This window comes from Citrus clementina, unplaced genomic scaffold, assembly GCF_000493195.1.
Source record: "Citrus clementina cultivar Clemenules unplaced genomic scaffold, Citrus_clementina_v1.0 scaffold_9, whole genome shotgun sequence".
Taxonomy (NCBI): Eukaryota; Viridiplantae; Streptophyta; class Magnoliopsida; order Sapindales; family Rutaceae; genus Citrus; species Citrus x clementina.
In genome coordinates, this window is record NW_006261964.1 from 18861586 (window position 1) to 18885740 (window position 24155).

Sequence of the window (24155 nt, forward strand, 5' to 3'; positions counted from 1 at the left end):
CTTTCAAATTGGCATTAAAATTTATAACTTTAGCCAATTCCTAAAACAAACAGTTTTATTCAAAGAGGTTTTAAGATGGATGTGGCAAAAAAATAAATATTTCTTAATAATTTCCCATTAATCTGTCTTCTTCTCTATCTCATTGTATGTGTATGTTCTCTTTCCACCATCACTTCTTGCAAATTAATCTCTCACTTTTACTACACTTCTGGCCATGGATTATTTTTCTTCTTCATTTCCACTCTTTGTGTCACTTGAATTCGGACATTTGTTGATTATACTTTCTAATTGGCATTAAAATTTATAACTTTAGCCAATTCCTAAAACAAACAATTCTATTCAAAGAGGTTTGAGGAGCTGAAAAATTGGAAGAGAAAATATGAAGTTAATCAAAAATATTTTTATAATAAATATTTAATTAAAGAAGAGAGTGTCAGAGTGTAGAGAATTATCCACTCCACAGAAATCTTAAGTTGAAGTAATTATTTAGAGAATATTGAGAGAAGTCAATTTGAGTTTGCTTTTCGTTATTTCCCCTTAATTTTTTTGACTTTTTAAGATCAATTTGAGATGGCTTGAGAATTGACATCACTCGGGCTTGTCCCTCACTTGATAGACAACAAGCCTTCGTTCCTTAAGCTATCTTCACTGCATCTTCAAATCTTATCTGTCGCTTTTTTTACTGTTTTAGAAATTGATTCGGGCATCATTTTCCGAAAAACAAAAGATATAAAATTCTTTTGGCTTGATATCGACGCAATGAAGGACCTGTAAATAATGATACAACTTGTGCTATCTTCAATACATTTTCAATTAAAGCTTCTTCTTATTATTGCTGAGAGCATCGTAACTCATAATTCATAAGCTCAGATTTTAAAATTCCGAACCAAAATACATGCTTAATCAAAGCCGATGGCTACAAATATGTATATGCTGTCTTATACAACATGTATATGCGTAAGACATATCATCTATGCATATATAGTAAAGAATGTAGAAATGCAGCAGATATACTGATATGTAAGCAAATATAAGACAGGAATTAAGCTGCAATTTTTCATTTGATAGCCACCCAATTTTTCATTTGATAACCTACTGTGTTTCACTGATTAAGTATAGTTTTTGACCATCATTAATCATGTCTACATTAAGAATTTTACCTCCATCTTCTAATAACATCGAATGACCACCTGGAAAATCTAACTTATCTACTGTAAGTTTGATAAGCTCTTCAATGTTATGTGGGACCCACAACACAATTCCATGTCTTCTATGCATTTTCTCATCCCAAGGGTGGAAAGGGAACACAGTGCATTTCCTTGGGTGCTTTTTACTTGTAATTATCAACAAAAGATTCCATTACTAACAAATATTTTATTACTTGTGTTTTGTATTTCAACATCCATCAGATTTTGATTAAATGATTGATCCTATGTTAGGATCCCCATTCTATTAGTTAAAAATAGAGAACTGAGCAAGTTGTTTGCATTTGGATCCCCAAGTTATTGGATCATCTAACAAGTCTGTTAATTACATTTGAGCATCTACATGTAGATATATCAGTGTATAAATACTATCATTGTCCTTTTCCTGAAAGATATTGTATTAGGAATTATCTCAGCATAAGACCAACCTACATGGCTATGCCAATGGTGACAACTTTTTGCCAACTAACAAGATCCTCTATAAACATACCTATAATTCAGTTTTTTTTTCATTGTTTTTATTCATAATTTAACCTTCTTTAGAAAAACTAATTTGTTCAGCAGCTAGTTTGGGTAGTATTTAAGATAAGACATATCAAATAGATCAGAGTTAGCATAATGGAAGTAGTAATAGATTTTCAGCAATACCTATCATGCCTTGAGAGCAATAATGGAATTTTGACAGCTGAGTGCATTTTGCATCTTCAAGTAGCTTGATCAAATTTTTGTTTCCACACATTCTGCCCTCATCAAGAGGGGTGTTTCCCCATCTGCACAGTAAGTATTCAAAAAGCAATGACTTCCAATGAATACATTTTTCCTCTTTTATTTTATTTTTTTATTATTATTTTTTGGTTTCTTTCTCAATCATCAAAGGTGGTTCACAGAGAGTGACACCAAACAGATCAGTGCATTTGTAGTAAGGCATCAAAAAGGTTGAATTAAATGCACATATATAGCATGACTGTATCCATATATCTATGAGGCAAAATAAAGTTTTCAATGGTACCTGTCCTTTGTAAAGACACTGGCACCAGCCTCTAACAGCAACTTTACCATCAAATATAATCCCTCTGAAGCAGCTACGTGAAGTGGGGTCCGGTGGTCATAATCTCTGGAATTTGGATCAACGCCATTGGACAAAACTCTTTTAAGGAAATCTGAATCCCCCCTGGCAACAGCAGTACATAGCAAACTACCAGCGTCATCTACATTCAAGGAGGCCCCTTCTTTAACTTAATGGCTTCTAGCAAGGGTGTGTTCCCAAATTTATCTGTGTAAAACAAATCAACGACACATGTTACCATGACTTGACGGACAGATTAAAGTTTCATAGACAAACTAATATGGAAATTATTTCATTATACAATTACCTTTAATGTTAGTGTCTACTCCTTTTTGAATAAGGAAAAGTGTAATATCTTCATACCCTCTTGATGTTGCCAGATGCTGTTGAAAGCAAAAGATCATGATCAGATGGCAACAATTAGTTGAAAAACTCTCAGCAATTCTGGTTCCATGACAACTTGCAACAGCATAGAAATTCAAAAACCCATTAATCTCATATCAATTAAATTGGAATGCATGTTTCTTGGAACTCTCATCCATAAGGAGTTAGCAATAAGGCTTGGGCCTATAAAGAACTGGTAAAGTACAACTGAAAATAAACTTTTCTGTTCAATTTAAACATATACACAGGTAACATAAAAAGTAGTAGAGGTTGTTCTTCATGCTTATATTTAATTTGTCTTTATCCTGAATATTCCAGAAGTAGAAATCGTAGAGTTTTAGCATTTATCTAATCATTTAAATGCAGTACAAAACCCATTGTTCAATAGCATTAATTTAATCTTCAACAGTACTAATTTCATAGGCAAAGACAAGAAACTATCCTGTCACAACTTCTCAATGGTGCGGGTTATATCACTACTAAGAACTCCATAATAGAATTAAATTTTCAAATAAGTAGCAATGTTAGCAATTGCAGTTCCAAACAGGCTACGATGACCTGGACCTACCATTTTCTACTATCAGAAAAATAAACCAATACCAAGGGGGATCTTCCATCATAATTTGTCTTGTTCAGATCAGCTCCAGCACGGATTAAACCTTTTAGCTGATACAAATCTCCATGGTAAGCTGCACTATTAACCCTCAATGCAAGCTCTGCTTCATGCTTACCAATGTGAAATGTGATGTCTGACTCCAGCTGCTTAAGTCGAAGATTGGATTCTTTGCCCTGTCAATTATGTAATTGCAAAAATTGACTACTTAATTATTTATTGTTTAAATGAAAAATCCAGTGATATTTAGTCATGCTTTTCTACCTACTACAGCCACAAACAGAAAAGTAGAACTTCAGCAGTAGCAATTAATTCATCAGCATAGTCATATATTAATACATAAATATATCTCAAGAATACTTGTAAAAGACTGTTTATCAATCCGCAGAAGCCTAGACAGTTCACATATACGAACTGTATAAGGCCGAGGAATGTTGCAAAGAATAGAGACTTCTCCAAATGAGCTGTTAGGTTGTAGTTGTGAAACAGTTTCTTCTGATCCATCTTCCCCCACACCAACATCCTCTTGCACAAAGGTAAATTTTGCTAATTTTAAATAATTCCATGGATTTGTAGTTTATAAGAGTGGCTTAGAATATCAATTAAGATAACCAACATATATTAGGCGGTGAACAAGAATCTATTGCTTATAAATGTTGCAAAACTGGCCATACCACATATTTGACACTTGGAAACCATTGCACAAATATGCAGCAGGGATATTGTCTTTCAATTTTATTGTAATTTGACACCTGAAGAAATAAAATGACAATAGACTTGCACATAAGAGATATGAAATATACAATGCTAGAAATTTCCCCTTGGTCATTGTTTTTGTTTTCTGTTTGAAGTAGAGATTGTTCACTTGATCACTGCAGTGTCATTATTTTCAACAACGAAAATAACATGTTATAAGATCAATTTTTTTCCCCTCAAATAACCAGTAAATGTTTTCTTTCTGTTTTATTTTTGGGGGACTGTTGAATCATCAAAAGTGCCTTATACGTTGAAGAGCCAATTTAAAAAAAAAATTGGTATATTAAAATAGATTGTACTTACAAGTTTTTAAACTGGTCAGCATGAAATACAGCCACTTTCAACATGTGTTGATGCAGCCCAATGTGAAAAACCAGTTTAACATATATAAATGTGTGAAGCTGTGTTTTTATTTTTTTTTTTAAAAAAACTTACATATATTTCAAGCCAAGCAAGGAGAAAAAAGGACAAAATAACATATATAAATGGGTGGCAAGAACAATCACAGCAACATGCTGAAAAATGTCATTCATTCTTGGGGAATATAAGCAAAATAATAATGAGCTTGAAAAATCATTGAGAAGACAGAGAACATAAAGCAAATGAGGAAAACAACAAACTGAATGACTGACATTGCAAACAAAAGGATATTTGATCATACCAGCACCCCATGACAGACAAAGTAAAGTTGATCTATCACATTCCCCTATTCCATTATCACTTCTCCTGGGAGAAAAAATTCCTCATGGAGTCTAATAACCTGCCAAAACAGAGAAAAATACAAAAGATAATTTATATGGATTGTTTTCATTTCTCGGTAGTAGTTAAGTGAGGATGTTTATGGAAGATGAGGAGAGTTCTATGAGAGTGCCTAGCCATTACATACCAGCCCTGTGACTGCATTACACCAATGCACTAAAACTAAATTCACAAGTCATACTGTTCAAAACAGCCTTTTCAACGACTTATGTTACAGCCAAACATCCATCCTTGCCATACAAAATTCAAGATGTATGCTAAGAGTTGTGAAATCGTTACATGTAGTACATAACACATGTTTCAAGGTGCACCCATTGCCATGTTCTACTCATTACAATAAAGAAGTGCCAAGTCATGGGTAACTAAATAGCATCAGTGTTAGTTTCCCTTATTTCAACATTCAATTTATGGCATTTTCTTGCATGATGCACTAGGTAAATGGACGGCTAAAACTTACAATTTGATTAATAAACTCTGAAGAGCATCCCTTAAAAAGAGAAACCTTTTCAATATACGGCATGTACAATGTTTGAGAAATCTGCAAAAGGAAAAAAAAAAAGAATGATAAGAGAAAGGGAAACTATGTCAATGTGATAATCTGTACTGTTAAATACAGTACAAATTATGTTTGATAAGTAATATATAACAGACAACATTCATGAATAGATATTATATAACATAACATATGTTTTAAACAAATTTACAAAAAAATGGTGAATGATACTATAATTAAAATGATTTAAAAAGGTAAATGTTCTATCACGTATGACAAAGGTTGTTCACTAGGTAAACATTGACTTATGTGCCCATTTTCAGATTCCTTCTATGATGGAAGTCAATTCAAATGCCACAAAAGTTTTTGGCTTGTGATCCTGTGGAGATCATTCAGGTACTATCTTTGAGAAAAATGAAAAGAAAATGAAAAACATAATTCCCCATTGATTTAGAGACCATTTTCTGTAACTCTGAGACAGAGGGAAGCCTCTCTTTTCATTAACCTTCCTCCTGGAATTCCTCTCCTTGGGTATTGGGTTAATGTAAAATTAAATTTGATGATTCCTGTCCTGAAAATCCTGGCCAATAGGGAAGAATCTTTCCAGATTATGGTCAAATATACTTTCTTATTATCTAGACCAGCAAAAATTTGAAAATATCATACACATGGATATTAGATTTCTACATGTCTCAAAAAGTCTGCTGGAGGAAACTACTTTAAGTCCAATCATTAGATGAGGTTGGCTTTCACAATATATGTGACATTCAAAGAAGCAGTTTCGGCTAATTTTTTCAATGTCCACACCACATATATGATCATAGAATTTCTTCTACAATTATGGACTTCAAGTAGGTTTATAGACTTTCTTCTATAATTATGAACTTCAAGTAGGTGAGAAGGAAAGCAAATGATGACACAAAAGGATCTAGACTTATTTAGGAGCATATCTTCACATTATGTCCACGCCACATATATGATAGACTTTCTTCTATATTTATGGACTTCAAGTAGGTACACAGACTTTCTTCTATAATTATGGACTTCAAGTAGGTGAGAAGGAAAGCAAATGATGAGACAAAAGGATCTAGATTTATTGACGTGCATATGTGTTGCCGCACATTAAATGAGTATATTTTGAAAATAGAATTTCTCCTGTGTAAGGTTCTTTGCTTTAATCATTTTTCTTTTTAAAAGTAACCAATTATGATAGAAGGAATGAAGAAAAACATAAAGTGATTGCTCCTACTGAGGTATTACCTTAGCACGAATGGAGACAGGGATATCCTGGAGAACAGAAGCCTCAGTGTAGTTACTCTCATACTGTAACCGCATATGGCCTTTGATCTGATCACGAATGTCCCTACCAAGTCTATTTCGGTTCATATATTTAATGAGATCTGTCATTTTGTCCCTAAATTTTTCGGTCTTTGATCCTTTCACAATCAATGCAGTCATGTTACCAATCAAGTAAGCTCCAAGAACCATGTCAAAGGAGACATAAATCATTATGAATATCATCTCCCTTAGATTAACAGCATGTATATCTCCATAACCTGTTGCGCAAAACATCCAGTTCAAAATGTATATGTTAGATAACAGGGCAATTGCTTTCATCACAAGTGGAGATCAACTATTTGCTATGCTGTCAGCCTGTCACAACTAACAATCAATCATGTTTGAATAAATAAGCCTTCCATAGATTGAAATAGATTACCATATCTCATTTTCAAGCCTTAGTATGTATACACAAGCATAAATTTTTCAGATGACAGAATCTTGATCCAACCTTTTCACATACATATGTTTAATTGTACTGTTAAAATCTTGCATTTGTATTGACATCAATGGCTCCCCATTAATGTTTCAAGATATGTAATTTAAAAACAATAAGTTTGCATTTCAGATAATCTAGAGCTTTTGTTTCCATTAAAGTGGCATTTTGAGTGTCCATTGCTTTCCCCATTGAGATATTGAAAATTAAAATTCCAAAGCACTTCAATCACTCAATAAATTTTTCTAGATTTGAACTTTACAAGACACAAACGATGAAGGAAAATAATATGAATCCGCGATGCTGTAGATTATATAGAGTACAAATATGAATTAGAAAGGTAACTTACCAACAGTGGCCATGGTTATAATGGCAAAATACATAGATGTTGTGTATCGTGTCCAGATGTCGATGTCTCTGAAATTTGAATAGCTGTAATCACCCAACTTCAAACTTCCAATCCATGTGTACCCCTCTTTTTCAGGAGGCAGAGTGGTAGCCAAATAGTAAAATATGCAGGCAGCAGTATGAGTGTAGTAGATTTCAACAGCACTAAGCTTAATAATCCTGGTAAACAGATAATTGATTCGTATATCCTTCTCCAGCTTTTGGAAAAATTCAATCACCTTTCGTACCGGATATAACCTAATCCATAAAAGGTACCTAACTTCTTCTTTTCTTCCACAAGCCTGGAAAGAAAAAACAAAAAAGTCTCAGATATTTAGCCAACTGTCTCCCGAGAATTTGAAAACTACTTGGTCAAAATAGCAACATCTGCACATTTACAACTCCGAAAGATCATTATGTTTGTAACAACTCTAATCAAGTCCACACATTGGTAAGTTAAGGCTTGGCATGTGAGTTTATAAGTACTTGGGCTCCCTCTCTTTACAATCCAATTTTTAAGGATGAGTTTTACCCGATGTACCCTTAACAATTAGTACCAGAACAAGTTGTTTTCTTAGAGATAACCCTCGCTACGGCTGGTCCTGGTCTCATGACCTTCGTGTGTCACCTAACTAAGGTATGAACCGTCGTGATTGTTAATTCCTGAAAGAGGGATGGACTGTGACAGACTCTAATTGAGTCCCACATCACAAATCTTGGCATATGTGCTTATAGGCATTTGGTCTCCCTTTTCTCACAGGTGAGTTTATAAGGCAGTACACTCAAGAAATAATATGTGCGGTTATAAGTCCTCAGACTCTCTCTCCATGTTATAAGCCGGTTTTTAAGGGAAATTTACAAAAATAATCATAAAACTTTTGTTATTTTCACAATTAACCCTCTCAACTTTTTTCTATCAACATTAGCCAAACACACGTTTTTCTCCCCAAATTACCCTTCTTTACAAACCAAAAGTAACTTTCTTTCTCCCCTTTCGTCAAACCAAAGGTAGCTTCCCACTCTTGAATCATCAACCAACGGCAACGGCAAAAGGCAAAAGGCAACGATAAAAAGTGAAATCTGATCATAATTTATCCAGATCCAACACTAATCGGCATCACATAGTGGTATGAGTTATTTTCTGAACTTGCTCGAGAGTTTGAGTGAACTGGGAATCGTGGTTTCATGGGTGAATCTGGCGACAGGTTGCCTGTCGCACCAAGTTTTGGTGCGACAGGCAACCTTTCGCACTAAGTTTCGTGTGACAGTCAGCCTGTCGCACAAAAAGCCACATTCATTGCAATTAACTATTAATTTGATAGGGCTCAAATAATTTATTTTTTTTATAATTTCAAGCTTAATAGATTCAGTTGTACTTGAATTGCGTTACGATGGTTGGTGGGAGACATTAGAGGATGGGCATATAGAGTATATCAACGGTAAAAATAGAGCTTTTTTGGTTGGGAAAAATTATCTCTTTGATCTGTTATTGGCAAGAGTATACGATGTGTTACAAATTAACCCTAATGAATATAGTATCACAATGAAGACAACTTTGAGGTCTAGTAACACATTATATTGTGTATGTGTACTGCCCATGGATATATTTGATGATGAAATGGTGAGGGTTGTGTTACCTATGGCATCCAACGTAGCCAATTTTGGATGCATTCCTATATTCATGACCACATCACCTCGAGTTCCGAGTGAAGGTATTGAGCCACATGTTGATACAGAAACTTTGTTTCGAGCAAAATGTCTGGCCTCGATAATGAAGAAGAGGTGTTGCCAAGGACAATATCGCTGCAATAATATTACTCTCCAATGCACGACAATTATGACAACATTGATGATAACGGCGTTACGTTACAGGATGTTGGAGCAACGGTATTTCCAATAACGACGTCGTTGGAGCAACGGTATTCTCCGTATCACAACAATGATTTTCGGGACAATGATGATTTTCATGATGAGACAGAGGGGGATAATGTTTGTGCAGAACCTTTTAATAATATGAGGGGCACTCATTTCAATAATGATGGTGATGATGGAGGAGCCGGTCCTTCGAATGTTCCGTCGTTTCAGCATAAGAATGAGTGTGAAGACAATACTTATGTGAATAACAGAGGCAATAGACTTATTCCTTCTATGGTTCGATCGAGAAGGAGAATTGACTCCCTCACAAGTCTTGCTCCAATTTTGCCTTCGAACATGGTTGCTCCAAGCTTTGTTAGCAGTTGTGACTCAGATGATATTAGTGTGGGTAAGCTATTTACTGAGAAGAATGAGTTTATATTACAACTACGCAAGGTTGCCTTTAGGGATAAGTTTGATTTCAAGATTGCACGGTCTACAACGACATGTTTCGAGGCTCACTGTTGTTCGGAATCATGTAAATGGCGTATTCGAGCAACTAGAAGTTCGAACGAGCAAAACGTTCCTTGGGTGGTGTGGAGAATTGATAATGTACACACTTGTCATAATGAGGTATTGGTTGATGGACGTAATCAAGTAAGGAGCCGGGTTGTCAGTCATATTATCGTAGAAAAATATATTCAAGACAAGAGAATTTATACTCCGAATAACATAAGAGCAGATATGCAACAGGAATACGGTGTTCAATTAACATACCAGCAGGCATATCGGGCGAGAGAAGTTGGTCTTGAAATAGTTGGAGGCAACCCTGCGAAGTCATACAACTTGCTCCATAAATACTCTCACGTACTAACTACAGCGAATAAGGGTACAGTCACTCACCTCGAGCAGGATGGAGATGGTAATTTCTTGTACTATTTTGTAGCACTCGGATCTTCCATCAAGGGTTTTATGCAGTACATTCGGCCTGTCATTGCTGTAGATGGTACTCATCTGAAGGGGCTATATCGTGGAAGTCTAGTAACCAGGCACCATTCAACAATTGACAAGCGAATCAAATGCTCACCAATTTGAAACCATAACTGATCCTCACGACTATCTTTTTCATGGGCCACTTGCCTCAGTAAAAGATTGTACAAAATTACCCCACTAAATGGAAAACTTTGACACTCCAAGTGAGACTTTGCAAATTTTGATAATGCCAGCTTCAGCATTCATTTTGATAAGTCTGTTTCCTGGCTTTTACGACCGAAGATAAATTACACATGCTTGAAATTCGACCCGGAAAGTGATCGACATAACGAAAATACATCCTGCCTACTTCGATATCAGACGATTCTAATTTTCGAAATGTATTTGTAATATTTAAAACATTATTACATTGCATTTACAACAAAAATAAAATAAATTTACTTGACGGAAAAAAAATTATAAAGTCATAGTAATTTGGTGCGACAGGCAGCCTGTCGCACCAGATTTGGTGCGAGGGGCTTGCTGTCGCACCAAATTGGTGAAACAACACCCATTTGCGCGCGCGCTGCTGCCCAGGGATGGGCGCGAGCTAGCGCCCGTCGCTTGGGAGAGCGGCGCGCGCTCTAGCGCCCTTCGCTGGGCAACGGTTCCCTCCTTAAGAAACACTCCCAAATTGAGAAAGAAACACTCCCAAAACAACAACAACCACCACAATCACCACCACCACCACCACCACCATTATTATTCTAAAATTTCATTTTAAATTAATGAAAATAAAAAAAAATAGCTAACCTAGATTTTGTTGAAGACTGTAGATGGTAGATCGGACGCCGAAGAGGGATGAAACCACCGCCGACGAGGGATGAAGCTGCCGCCGATGATGGGAGTTTGTTCGGTTTGGGAGAGATGGGTGAAAGAGAGTGTTGGGGGAGAGATGAAAGAGAGGGGTATTTTGGTCTAAAAGGGTCTTTTATGGCTAATGTTGATAGAAATTTATTTGGGGGGTTAAAATGAAAAAAGCCAAAATTGTTATGGCTATTGGTGTAAATTTCCCGGTTTTTAAGGATGAGTTATAACCAAATATTTATGCACTATAAAAGTAGTACAATCAAGAAATAATAATATCTTGTAGATAACATCCCAGGGCAAACAACTGAGTAAATCAATGATAAAACTAGATTTCAAGTACCTGCGATGCAAAGAGAATTTAAAATTAATTACTTAGTTAGAAGTAAGAGAATGAGAGAGGAAGCAAATAAATTAAATTAAATTTGAATTACCTAAGAGCAATAGGGGTGCGCTTGTAGACCAAACGATAGGTCTGGCTATCTCTATAAGCAAGAAAAAATTGCAAGATGATGTCAACTAGGAAAGCAATTTGTCCTGCAATGTCCAATATAAAGAGGTTCTCTGGTAGTCCCCTGAAGAATGCAAACTCCATTGGTTTGAAGAACGATGAATATAATGCCCATATCAGTATGAATTTTGTCCATATCTGATACCACCTGCAGTCATCATTTTAATCTTTAACTCCATTATTTATATTCCGTATATATTTTAATTTAGATTCTTTACTTAAAATGACCTAAATTTTGAACCATTATTCAGACTAATAATATAGAATACTTGTTATTATTATTTAAGTTATATTTTAATGTGTTACATTAATATTTATACTATATGGTACTGAAAAATAAAAGATGTATACTAGAGGACGTGGGATTAAAAATTAATTTGAACTTTATCTATTTTTTATCTTTAAAAATATTTTATTGGTTGGCATTCCTCTTTCCTTAATTCTCATGCAAAGAGGGCTTCAATCTCCCTAATAGTTGTGGGAGTATTTCCTTTGATTTTTTATCCTAAGCTTAGTGGGCTTCAATTATCTGTTAAGCTTTAATTAAATATTTTTACTACGTGTTAGACTTTGGTTGTATTGTATATAATATTAAAAAATATATTATGTATGATTTTTTTTCTATTTAGTAGTTTACGTTTTATCTATTGTGGGAGAAAATTTTGTATAGAATTATCTCACTACCATAGTACAACAATTTAAAACTCTGCAATGTAGCAAAGTATTCGATCCTTATGTAAAATCATCGGTGGATCTACAAACTTATGACCCACTAACCGAGTCTATGACCATCTATCCTCTAAGAAACTAAATCTAGGCATACTTGAAAGTAGAACTGATAAAATTTAACACGACTTGATTACCCGATGCATGTAAGACACGAATAAATGGGGACGAATCATCAAATTTGACACGATTATTAAATGAATCAGGTCCGAGTCGACACGATTTTTTTTTTCGTGTCAGATTAAGGTTAAAGCTTTTGACCCATTTACGCGACCAATGACATCATTATATTTTCTACTCTAAATTTGTGTGTAGGTTCTTGTCATAAAAACTCAAATATTAAACATGATTCTCTCTTTTCTTTTTGTTTTGGAAGGATGAACAAATATACAGTCATTTATTTATAAGATTTTATATAGATTTAGAATTTCAATAGTGTAAATGTGTAAAATATTGGTAGATATGTATATTTTATAATATCAACAAATTATATATATAACAATCTCTAAATGTTTGATGAAATTTTGTTAAGTATATAGATATAAAGCAAGTTAGTTGGGTAACCTGTTTATTTTTTGTGTCGGGTTAATGTCTCAACAATTTTGACACGATTACTAAATGAGACGTGTTTGGATCGACCTAAATTTAATACGACGCAAAATTAACACGACACAAACACGACTCATTGACCCATTTTGTCAGTAAAGGCCAAATATACTTTAAAAAAATTTAAAAATAAATAAATAAATTTACCCCCATCCCCTAAAGTAAGGAAGCGATTTTTTTTCCCAATCAAAAAGAGTTGTGGTTTTACCCTGAAACTTTTGTGTATTTCTCTGAACAAAAAAAAGTTAATTATAAAAATATTTTGAAAAATGAAAACTAAATTAATCCCAAGACCAAAAAGGGTAATTGTTGAATTGTGTAAAATTGACGTACGAATAACAATTGTTAAAAAAATGGACACAATTTTTCAATTATTTTTTAACTTTTTTTATAGATATTTCCTCCCCCCTAATTGCCCCCAATTTTTTTTAGAAAAAAAAATTATTAATTTTTTTTTGAAATCACAATTCGTGAATTATGAAGTATCACAAATTTTCTTTGAAAAATCTTTCAACAAAAGAACTGAGTTTTCAGCTCGTGAAAGTAGCAACATTATTCCCACATTGTAGTAGGTTACCGAACAACTGAAATCAGCTATTTGGTATTTTACAATCAATTCCACCAATACATTTGAATTCTCTATGCAAATGCCAAACGAAAAGTTTATTTGTTAAAATTTACAGCACGTGCACTCAATTGTATCTCCCTAAGCACATGCAAAACTCATCATCAATATTTCATTGCACAATTTGGAATTCAATAGAACAAATAAATATAAGTTCTTAAGAAAATCAAAATTTTTAATTATTTATAAATTATAACTGTGGATTGAGGATTTTATTTTGGACACAACTTGGAAAAGCATTAGAAAGTAGGGACACTCACTGACATTGCATTTAATTTAAAGATGTTCGGCTTAGTTAGTAGTGACGCAGTTTTATGACGGCAGTAGCGTTAGCCAATAAAAAGCAAACACGTGTAGAATAGTGGCGGGAAGTATTACCCTTTCACCTCAAACTTGAAAATGTATACTTTGGGCCGATGAAAAACTTAATGCCAGGAGGATGGTACACAAAAGCACTGGTTGCAACCATGCCAAAGTCTCCTCTTCTAGCGATTGGGGAGGTTACACCGACGTACAGTGCTCGATGAATTTTAGACGGTTGACACTAATCTTTATCTTAATGTAAAGAATTTTAAAGTTGTATATTAATCAAACAGAATTCCGTGATCATAAATTATCATTCCTCCAGTTAATCCCAAATTTTCCCAATAATCACGGAGACCATATTATTTATTCTGAAAAAAGAGATTGAATTTCCACACAGAGAGAGAAACCAGACAGACTTGTTATCAGGATGAATGACTGAGCCTTTGGAGAAATGTCTGATACCAGTGATTAAAGATGTCCGCTGAAGTTTCTTCGAAATCCAAATCCAAATCCAAACTGATTTGCAATCAAATTGAATCTGCTTCCTCTCGATGATCTGAATCCTTCTCTCAAATCATCCACCTCATACTCTCCTTCTTTATCAGAATCTCCCACAATCGATCTCCTCTGCTTTGCTCTGCTCCCCAAGATCCCTCAACTCAATTCAACTGACTTTTAAATTCTATCCAAAAATTGAAAAAAAAAAAATACAAGCTAATAAATTAAAAAGAGTCCAACTGCAAGTATGGATTACCTCTTTCTAGAGACTAGACAGAGAGATGATGAATCACGAGAAAAATGGGGGCCTTATACCAAAATGACTTTCAAAGTATAAATGGTTGGATGTTTTTGTTTAAGCGGCAGCATGCTAGATACCACCACAACTTGCTCCATGCGTTTGCGTCATCTCTAATTTACAGCCAGAAAAACTAAATACAATAAAATCTCTCAAACGTGACGGTGTTGAACCAAATTAATTTTATTACAAAAAAAAGTTATATTTTAATAGATATATAGTTATAAAAATTATTATTTTAACGTAATTATTATTGGATCAAGTGATATAGTAGTAAAGTGCGTGTATATATATGCTACTCTATTGATAATTAATTATTGGAGCATTTCAAATCTAACGTATAAATATTAATAAAATAGATAGATCCAATTTAAAAAACTAATATGTATTTAGTGTTAGAAATACGCAGAGTAATTTAAAAAGTTTATGAAATTAACTATTGTCCCAAACAACTTTAAAAAAACATATTTTATTTTATCTAAAATATTTAATGGAACATAGTATATATATTTTTATAATATACATATAATTATTATTATGTAGAGGTAAGTTGCTTAAGAAAAATCTACAAAATTATAATTTATTACACTATAGAGTTTACTTTGATCTATAATTAAATTAAATTAGAATCAAAATTTTCTTTGACTAGATAGAAGTTATTTCTATATAAAATATTACTATAAAATAATTTTATTATACAGTGAAGTTTTTTATTTTCATTTACTTTTTTGAAAAGTATATGTACATCTAAAAATAGACTGATGTAAAGTAGAATATTTGAAATGCCCGGAAGATACGATTAAAAAAAGAGCAAGATTACTCCCAAAATACACGTAAAAAACTGATAACTTTCAACTTCAAGATGAAGAGAGTAGGCGACCATGCCACCAGTAAGCTAACTAGTGGCTTACACAGTTGTTTTACTTTTGTTTAATCAATTTATTGGTATTGGCAGTTTCAGGCACACAAATTTTCCCTTTAATTTTTGTCTGCTCTGGAGATTATGTGTGCTTCGCAAGAAGGCTTCGGTAATTTTAATTTAAAACGGCTGGAGTTTGATTGAGTAAGCTTGAGTAAGATTGAGGCATTCTTTGTGTTATTTTTAAATTACCCTTTGATTACGAGTAATCTACTAATCTATATGCTTATCTTTTGAATCTTAATGTTTCCAATACTAACATGATGACTTGGTAAGAGATCCTTGATTATTGAACAAATTATACAAAAATCAAAGATGATTTGAAAGTTGTCTTGTTAGGTCCAGTTATGTTGGAACTACTATACAGTGAAACATTAATAATGACCGTATGATCATATAAATAAATATTAAATATGTACTTATTGCTATTATCTAATAGTTATCATCAGTGCTCTACAGTGGGACAGCTCCACCGTAGCCACTGCCTTATTACAATGGTTTTAAAAATTGCAAAATCGGTATATAAGCACACATGAATTTATTTTGTGTTTTAATTTATATATGTCTCTTTTATCTATAATACCGATAAGTCTGGATGTCTCTTTATATTCCGTCGATTTTTTTAATAAAATTTAATTATGAAAATTTATGTGTAGTATTGTATATATAAACTCAATAAATTAATATATTAAAAATATTTATTAATTAAGTAAATATTAATTAAATGACTTATAATTTAGTACGTTACCAATTCGAGATTTAAAAAATATATTATTTAATAAAAAAATATAAATTCATTGAGATTTTAATGTAATAATAATAATAGTTAAAATGGAGAAATAACCCTTTGTAATCTATTATTTGCATGTGGCAATCGCCTTTTTTGTCTTTGAGATGCTCGTGTAGTCAAAGAAAGATGGTGGCTTTATGTTCTCGATACGCAGCCTTATTTTCACTGTATTGATGTAAAAGTGATTAGGGACTAGATGTTTTCCACCTCTACTTTTCAAATTTAATAAATAAATCCCTTTAAAAATATATTAATAAATAATTCAATAATTGAAAGTCCACATAAATACAATAAAATATCTTAGACACCCAACACGTTGCCATCTATTTGATAAAAGTTAAAACAACAATGATAGAGAATAAGAATCTCAACATTTATATCTAACTAAGAAATAGAACCGTGCTTCGCGTGGCTTTGAAAAAAAAATTTAGTATTATCATTTTTTCTTGTGAATACGTTGAATAATTTCTAAGGCCTATACCATTTTTCATTGTATTTTCAACGGTGTTTCTTCAAACAAATATTGGATGTATTCATTGAAAAAAAAATTAAAATTAGGTAATAACTAATAAGATTAGTGAAGTCAAACTGTCAATCAATTCTTATGATAAAACAATAACTAAAAATATATATAATCATAGTTTTCTTGATTATATTCAACTTACTAATCTATTAGAACTTTTATATCTCTTTTTTTCCAACCAGCTCCAACGATCTCAATATCACCAACACCACGTAAACTTTCGACAACATCTCTAATATCATATGGAAAAATAACATAAATGTTAAAATATAAGGATCGATAATTTCTAATATACACTTAAAGATTAACAAACATTAATAATTAAAATAAATACCTGAGAGGATTGTGTTATCATTCACGCACAAATCAATTAAATTCGGAGATACGAATTGGAATCCATTGATTGAAATCTTAACAATTCCTTCTTCTAATCTCTTAATCAAAGTTATAACCAAGAAAATAATTTTATATTGATTTTAAAGTGGTTTGTACTTGCTTGTAGTTGAAACAACTTTCAAATTCTTGACACTGTACAAAGAACCATCACTCAACATGTGACTAAATCTTGTCACTAATTTTTCCTGATTGTTGCATGCATTAGATTTTCCTATGAAAAAAAAGCTAACTTAAGTGAAACAATTGGGGAAAAAAAGATAATTAGAGAAAACAATAGGAGAAGGAATTTTTTATACAACATTTTCATCAATAAAAATCATGTCCACACTAATAAATTTTTCATTCTTCTTGGTATTAACAGACTCCTACATCCTACAAAACTTAACCCTTATCGTCCAACTATCTTCATCATTGTTCAACTCATGAAGAAAATAGTATTCCATGAAGCACACAATACTAAAAATTCAAATAAGTCAAACAATAAAAACACAAGAATCTTTCTAAAGAGGATGTTGGTTAAAGAATAAAAAAAAAATTCAAACATAACAAATCTTAAATACTTAGTGTTTAAAGAAGTCAAAAGGCACTAAACAAAATGTTGCATAATTAAATATAGGATTATGACATTAAAATTATGCCTTGGTAGTGGCATTGTTAAGGGGAGATGAAGAAGCCTTCTTTCCTATATTAATTAGGCCCTGATAGAGGCATTGCTAAGGGAAAATGAAGGAGTCTTCCTTCCCATGTTGATTGATGTATTTTAAGCCACAAATGTTGAATTGCTGGCATAATAAAAGAAATGAATGTTTCTAACGCTTATAATTAATTATTTTAATGGTTACATATTGTTGAATATATTAGATAATAGAGAATACAAAAAGATGAGGAATAGTGATGCCACATCAACTCTTTTAGTCCAAACTTTATATATTGTTGAGGGAATATGAATGAGCATTCCTTCCTATATTAATTAGTTATTAATGTATTTTAAGCTACGAAGGTTTAATTGCTAGCATAATAAAAGAAATGCATGTTTCTAAGGCTTATAATTAATAATTTTAATGGTTACATATTGTTGAATATATTAGATAATAAAAAATATAAAAAGATGAGGAATAGTGATGAATATATTAGATAATAGAGAATATAAAAAGATGAGAAATAATGATGCCACATCAGTTCTTTTAGTCCCAGCTTTATATATATACTAGGAAATAGAACTGCCATTCGCTCGGCTTTGAAAAAAAAATTTAGTATTATTCTTTTTTCTTACTTTGCACTTGATGAAACTGATAAAAAATATGAATTGATTTTTTTTTTCTAAAGATAAGGCAGCCTTATAAAACTAATGTTATTTATGAAAGTTAATTATTTTTTTGTTAACTTTAAAAATATATATTAATGTGTATATTGTAAGTGTACAGACCTTATACATTTTGTAGTTGTTGATAAGTTCCAAATTATATTCAACTAGCAAATCTATTAGAACTTTTATATCTCTTTTTTTCTAACCAGCTCCAACGATCTTAATATCACCCACTGATACAAACCCCGTTAAGAACTGACGCGACCCTAATCAATTTAGTTTTCAAGATCGAATCTAAACCAGGAATGGAATGGAACCTAGACCCAATGCTTATTGAAAGCATGAACCTTGGTATGTGAAGACGCCACAACCAGCTATTGATGGTCTGATTGATAAGTCAAGAGTTTGAACGCCATGGAAATCAGATAAGTTCAAAGAGTTCGTAAAGAGCCAAAGAGAATTAACTCTCTCACCAATTGCATAAAAAAAAACTTCTTTATATGTTTATTGAATACGAGTACTTTATATAAGGTTGGTTACAAGAATTTTTGGAAATAAATCCTAACCCAAAAATCAAATCTAAATTTAAATATTCCCTAATAGGAAAGAATCTAAATTAAATCATAATCCTAATGTAAGTAAATAGGAAAGAATTTAAACCAAATCAGAATCCTAATCGAAGTAAATACGGAAGAATCTAAATCAAATCAGGATCCTTATTGGCTTAAATGCCTTACATCAATTAAATGGAAACTAGGTGATTAAAATAGAAATAACTGATTTGTTTCCCTAATAGCCTCCTCAAGAAACGGGAAAGTATCTGAAAAAGGAAAATAATATATTTTCCCGCCATAATGTGTAAGCCAACTCCCTATTTCATGGAAGTGACTATTTGGAAACTTCAAGAGCCTAATGTGTGATTCCTTCAACGGGCGTCCACGAATTTGATTGAGCCCAAGTTGCTTGAATCAATCCATTAAGCGCTTCTTTGAATTTCTTTACTCGAGCTCTTGTAACGGGTCTAACGGGAACTTGAATAGGATCTGAATATGCCTTATCCCATGTGCTTGTGATAGTTTTATCCTTAATCTCATCATTCCCCTCCTCTTGAAGAGGATTTGTCCTCAAATCATCACCAACATCAAAAGAACTCAAATCAGAAACATTAAAAGTAGCACTTACATTGTACTCACCAGGCAAATCCAGTTTGTATGCATTGTCATTGATCCGTTCCAAAACTTGGAATGGGCCATCCACTCGAGGTAATAACTTAGAGTCCCTTCGTTCCGAAAATCGTTCCTTGCGCATGTGTAACCACACCCAATTGCCGGGTTCAAAGACTAGCTTATGTCGCCATTTGTTCGCTTGTTTAGCATATTGCTCAATTCTCCACTCAATGTTGAACTTCGTCCTCCCATGTATCTGTTTAACAATTTCAGCCTTTTTCTTGCCGTCTAAGTTATCATGCTCAGAAACAGGTAATGGAGTTAAATCCAATGGGATTAAAGGATAAAAACCATAAACAATTTCAAACGGTGAATACTTAGTAGCAGAATGAACGGAACGATTATAAGCAAACTCAACAAGTGGTAAACAATCTTCCCAAGTTTTGATGTTCTTTTTAATGATAGCTCGCAATAAAGTAGATAAAGTTCTATTCACAACTTCTGTTTGACCATCAGTTTGAGGGTGACAAGTAGTTGAAAACAACAACTTAGTTTCTAACTTAACCCATAAGGTTTTCCAAAAGCAACTTAAAAACTTAGCATCCCTATCAGAAACAATTGTCCTAGTCATACCATGCAACCTCACAATCTCCCTAAAGAATAGGTCAGCAACATTAGAAGCATCATCTGTTTTGTGACATGGAATAAAATGTGCCATCTTTGAAAATCTATCTACAACCACAAAAATTGAGTCTTTCCCTTGTCTAGACCTCAGTAAACCTAGTACAAAATCCATCGAAATATCAGTCCAAGGTGCACTAGGTATTGGCAAAGGGTGTATAAGCCATAAGGTTGCACTTTCGATTTGGCTTGCCTACAAGTAACACGTCTACCACAAAGTTTTTCAACATCTCGTTTCATATGTGGCCAATAGAAGTGTTCCTGTAAAACTGCTAGAGTCTTTACAACTCCTAAATGCCCCATTAACGCTCCTCCATGGGATTCTCTTACTAACAAATCTCTCAAAGAACAGTTAGGCACACACAGTTTATTCTCCTAAAATAAATAGCCATCATGCCTAAAGTATTTACCGACTACGGTCTTTTCACAAGCTTGGTATTCAACACTAAAATCATGGTCATTAGCATACAATTCCCTAATATGTTCAAAACCAAGTAGTTTAGCATTAAGTGTTGAGATTAAGACATACCTGCGGGAAAGCGCATCTGCAACAATGTTTTCCTTACCTTGCTTGAAACGAATGACATATGGAAATGTCTCAATGAATTCTACCCATCAAGCATGTCTCTTGTTCAACTTGTGTTGGCCTTTAAGGTGTTTCAAGGACTCATGATTGGTGTGAATCACGAACTCCTTAGGCCATAGGTAGTGCTGCCACGTTTTTAACGCTTGAACCAATGCATACAACTCCTTATCGTAAGTAGGGTAGTTTAAGGCTACCCCACTCAACTTTTCACTAAAGTAAGCAATTGGTTATCCTTTCTGCATTAGGACTGCGCCAATACCAATACATGAGGCATCGCATTCAATTTCAAATGTTTTATTAAAGTTAGGCAAAGACAATAAAGGAGCCTTGGTCAGCTTTTGCTTGATTATTTGAAATGCCTTCTCTTGCACTTCTCCCCACTTGAATCCAACATCTTTTTTTATTACTTCAATAAGCGGTGCGGCTAATGTGCTAAAGTGTTTCACAAATCATCGATAGAAACTAGCAAGCCCATGAAAGCTTCTCACATTACTTACACTTGTGGGACTCGACCACTCTTGGATTGCACGTACCTTTTCCTCATTAACCTGTATACCCTGTGCACTCACAACAAATCCTAGAAACACAAGTTTGTCGGTGCAAAAAGCACACTTCTTCAGGTTAGCAAACAACTTTTATTTTCTAAGCACATCTAAAACAGATTTCAAATGCACTACATGATCGTTTATGTTTTTACTATAAATGAGGATATCATCAAAATAAACAATAACAAACTTGCCAATAAAAGCTCGCAAGACATGATTCATAAGTCTCATAAAAGTGCTCGGGGCATTAGTCAGACCAAAAGGCATGACTAACCATTCATGCAAACCATATTTTGTTTTAAAAGCAGTTTTCCATTCATCTCCTTCTTTCATTCTAATATGATGATATCCATTTTTCAAATCAATTTTGGAAAATACACAAGACCCATGTAATTCATCAAGCATGTCATCTAGCCTAGGAATGGGATGTCGATACTTTATTGTTATATTGTTGATGGCTCGACAATCAACAAACATCCTCCACGTCCCATCCTTCTTAGGAACTAATAAAACGGGAACTGCACATGGACTCATGCTTTCTCTCATGTATCATTTTTCCATTAATTCATTAATCTGCCTTTGAAGTTCCTTGGTCTCCTCCGGATTGCTCCTATAGGCTGGTCTATTTGGAATGGCTGCACCGGGCACCAAATCAATCTGATGCTCAATCCCTCGGATTAGAGGTAAACCATGTAGTGTTTCCTCAGGAAAGACATCCTCATACTCCTGCAAAAGAAAAGTAATAGAATTAGGCAAAGTATGGTCAAATTCGTTAGTGTTTAAAAATGCCTCATTGTACAAAAGTACAATCATCGGCTGGTGTAAGAACAACGCTTTTTTTATCTCACTGGCTCTCGCGTAGAAATTCTTTTGTTTTCCATCTAATTTTCCTCAATGGCCGTATTTTTTTTTGTTTTTCTCTCACATTTTCCTCAGCCTCTTTTTGAATTTCAATCTCTTTTTCTCTCTCTCTGTAGGCTCACTTGGTTTCCATAAACCTGCTTTGGTGTCAATGGAACAAGAGTGATGTTGCGTTGATTAAATACAAATGAATATTTGTTGGTGAAGCTATCATGTTTCACACGTCTGTCGAATTGCCAAGGTTGCCCAGTAACAAGTGTCCAGTCTGCATTAGCACTACATCACAAAGCACCTTATCTTCATACTTGCCAATCCGAACAGTCACTAGTACCTGCTTGTTCACTTTCACCTCTCCACTGTCATTTAACCACTGTAGTTTGTATGGCCGTGGGTGTTTAAGTGTCGAAAGCCCTAACTTCTCTACCATGATAGTACTAGCAACATTAGTACAACTTCCTCCATCAATAATCATACTACATACTTTGTCTTGAACGTACCACCTAGTATGTAAAATGTTTTCCCGTTGCACTACTTCGTCTTCCTTTACTTGCACACTCAAAGCTCACTACTGAAGTCAATTCCCCAAGGGCTATATACTCTTCATCTTCGACATCCTCTAATGGTGGTATCTCATTCTCTTCTGTCTCATCTTCAGTTACAATCTCACCATCGTCCCGCAATACCATAACTCTTTTATTCGCACATTCACTTGCAATATGCCCCCTGCCTTGACATTTAAAACACTTAATGTCACGATTCCTAATGGCAAGAGTCACGGTGTTACCTTGTGTATTGTGCTTGGAGGGCTCGAATCTTAGCTTAAGTGTAGTAGATGCTTGTGGCCTCTCGTCTCGTTTCACATAGCTCGGCTTCCAAGGAGTAGAACTCGAGCTATGGCTGCACGAGTGTTACCCCTCCTCTTGAGTCGCTGCTCAATCTTGATGTTGTTGACTATCTCCTCAATCTCCACATAATGTTGCAACTCAACCTTATCTGCAATCTCCCGATTAAGTCCATTTAAGAATCGTGCCATGGTAGCTTCTCTATCCTCCTCCATATTTGCTCCAATAATGGCAATCTCCATTTCTTTATAATAATCCTCAACGGTTCGGCTACCTTGTGTAAGACGTTGTAATTTTTGGTACAAGTCTCGATAATAGTGGTTAGGTACAAAATGCCTTCTCATCAATGATTTCATTTCATCCCATGTCTCAATTGGACGTTCCCTATTTCGCCTCCTGCTTATAACAAGCTGATCCCACCAAGTAATAGCATAGTTAGAAAACTCAATCCCAACCAATTTTACTTTTTTTTTCCTTTGAATAATTGTGGCAGTCAAATATGAACTCCATTTTCTTCTCCCATTCAAGGTATGCTTTTGGGTCAGATTTTCCTTGAAAAGATGGAATCTTCATCTTTATGCCACTCAATCCATCATCTATATTCCTAGCTCTCCTACCTTGTCTATCTCTCTTATAGCCACCCATTGAGTCCTCTCCTTCATCATACTCATCCCTATAATAGTTATCAATCTCTCCTTTAGTTGGAGCTCTTTCTCTCCTATGTGTTTGGGGAACGGGTTGTGGCTGCCCTGCACGTGTGTTCTCCACCTGATCCAAACGCTCATGGATGAGCTCTAATTCAGCCTTCATCATCCTTCTCATCTCTCCCATCAATGACGA

General features: G+C 33.9%; 2 pseudogenes; both read right to left on the reverse strand.

The window, feature by feature from the left end:
- Positions 1–1773: 1773 nt before the first annotated feature.
- On the reverse strand, positions 1774–17486 carry LOC18033418 (annotated as a pseudogene).
- A 1759-nt stretch (positions 17487–19245) lies between these two features.
- Positions 19246–24146, reverse strand: LOC112099538 (annotated as a pseudogene).
- Between the last annotated feature and the right edge of the window lie 9 nt (positions 24147–24155).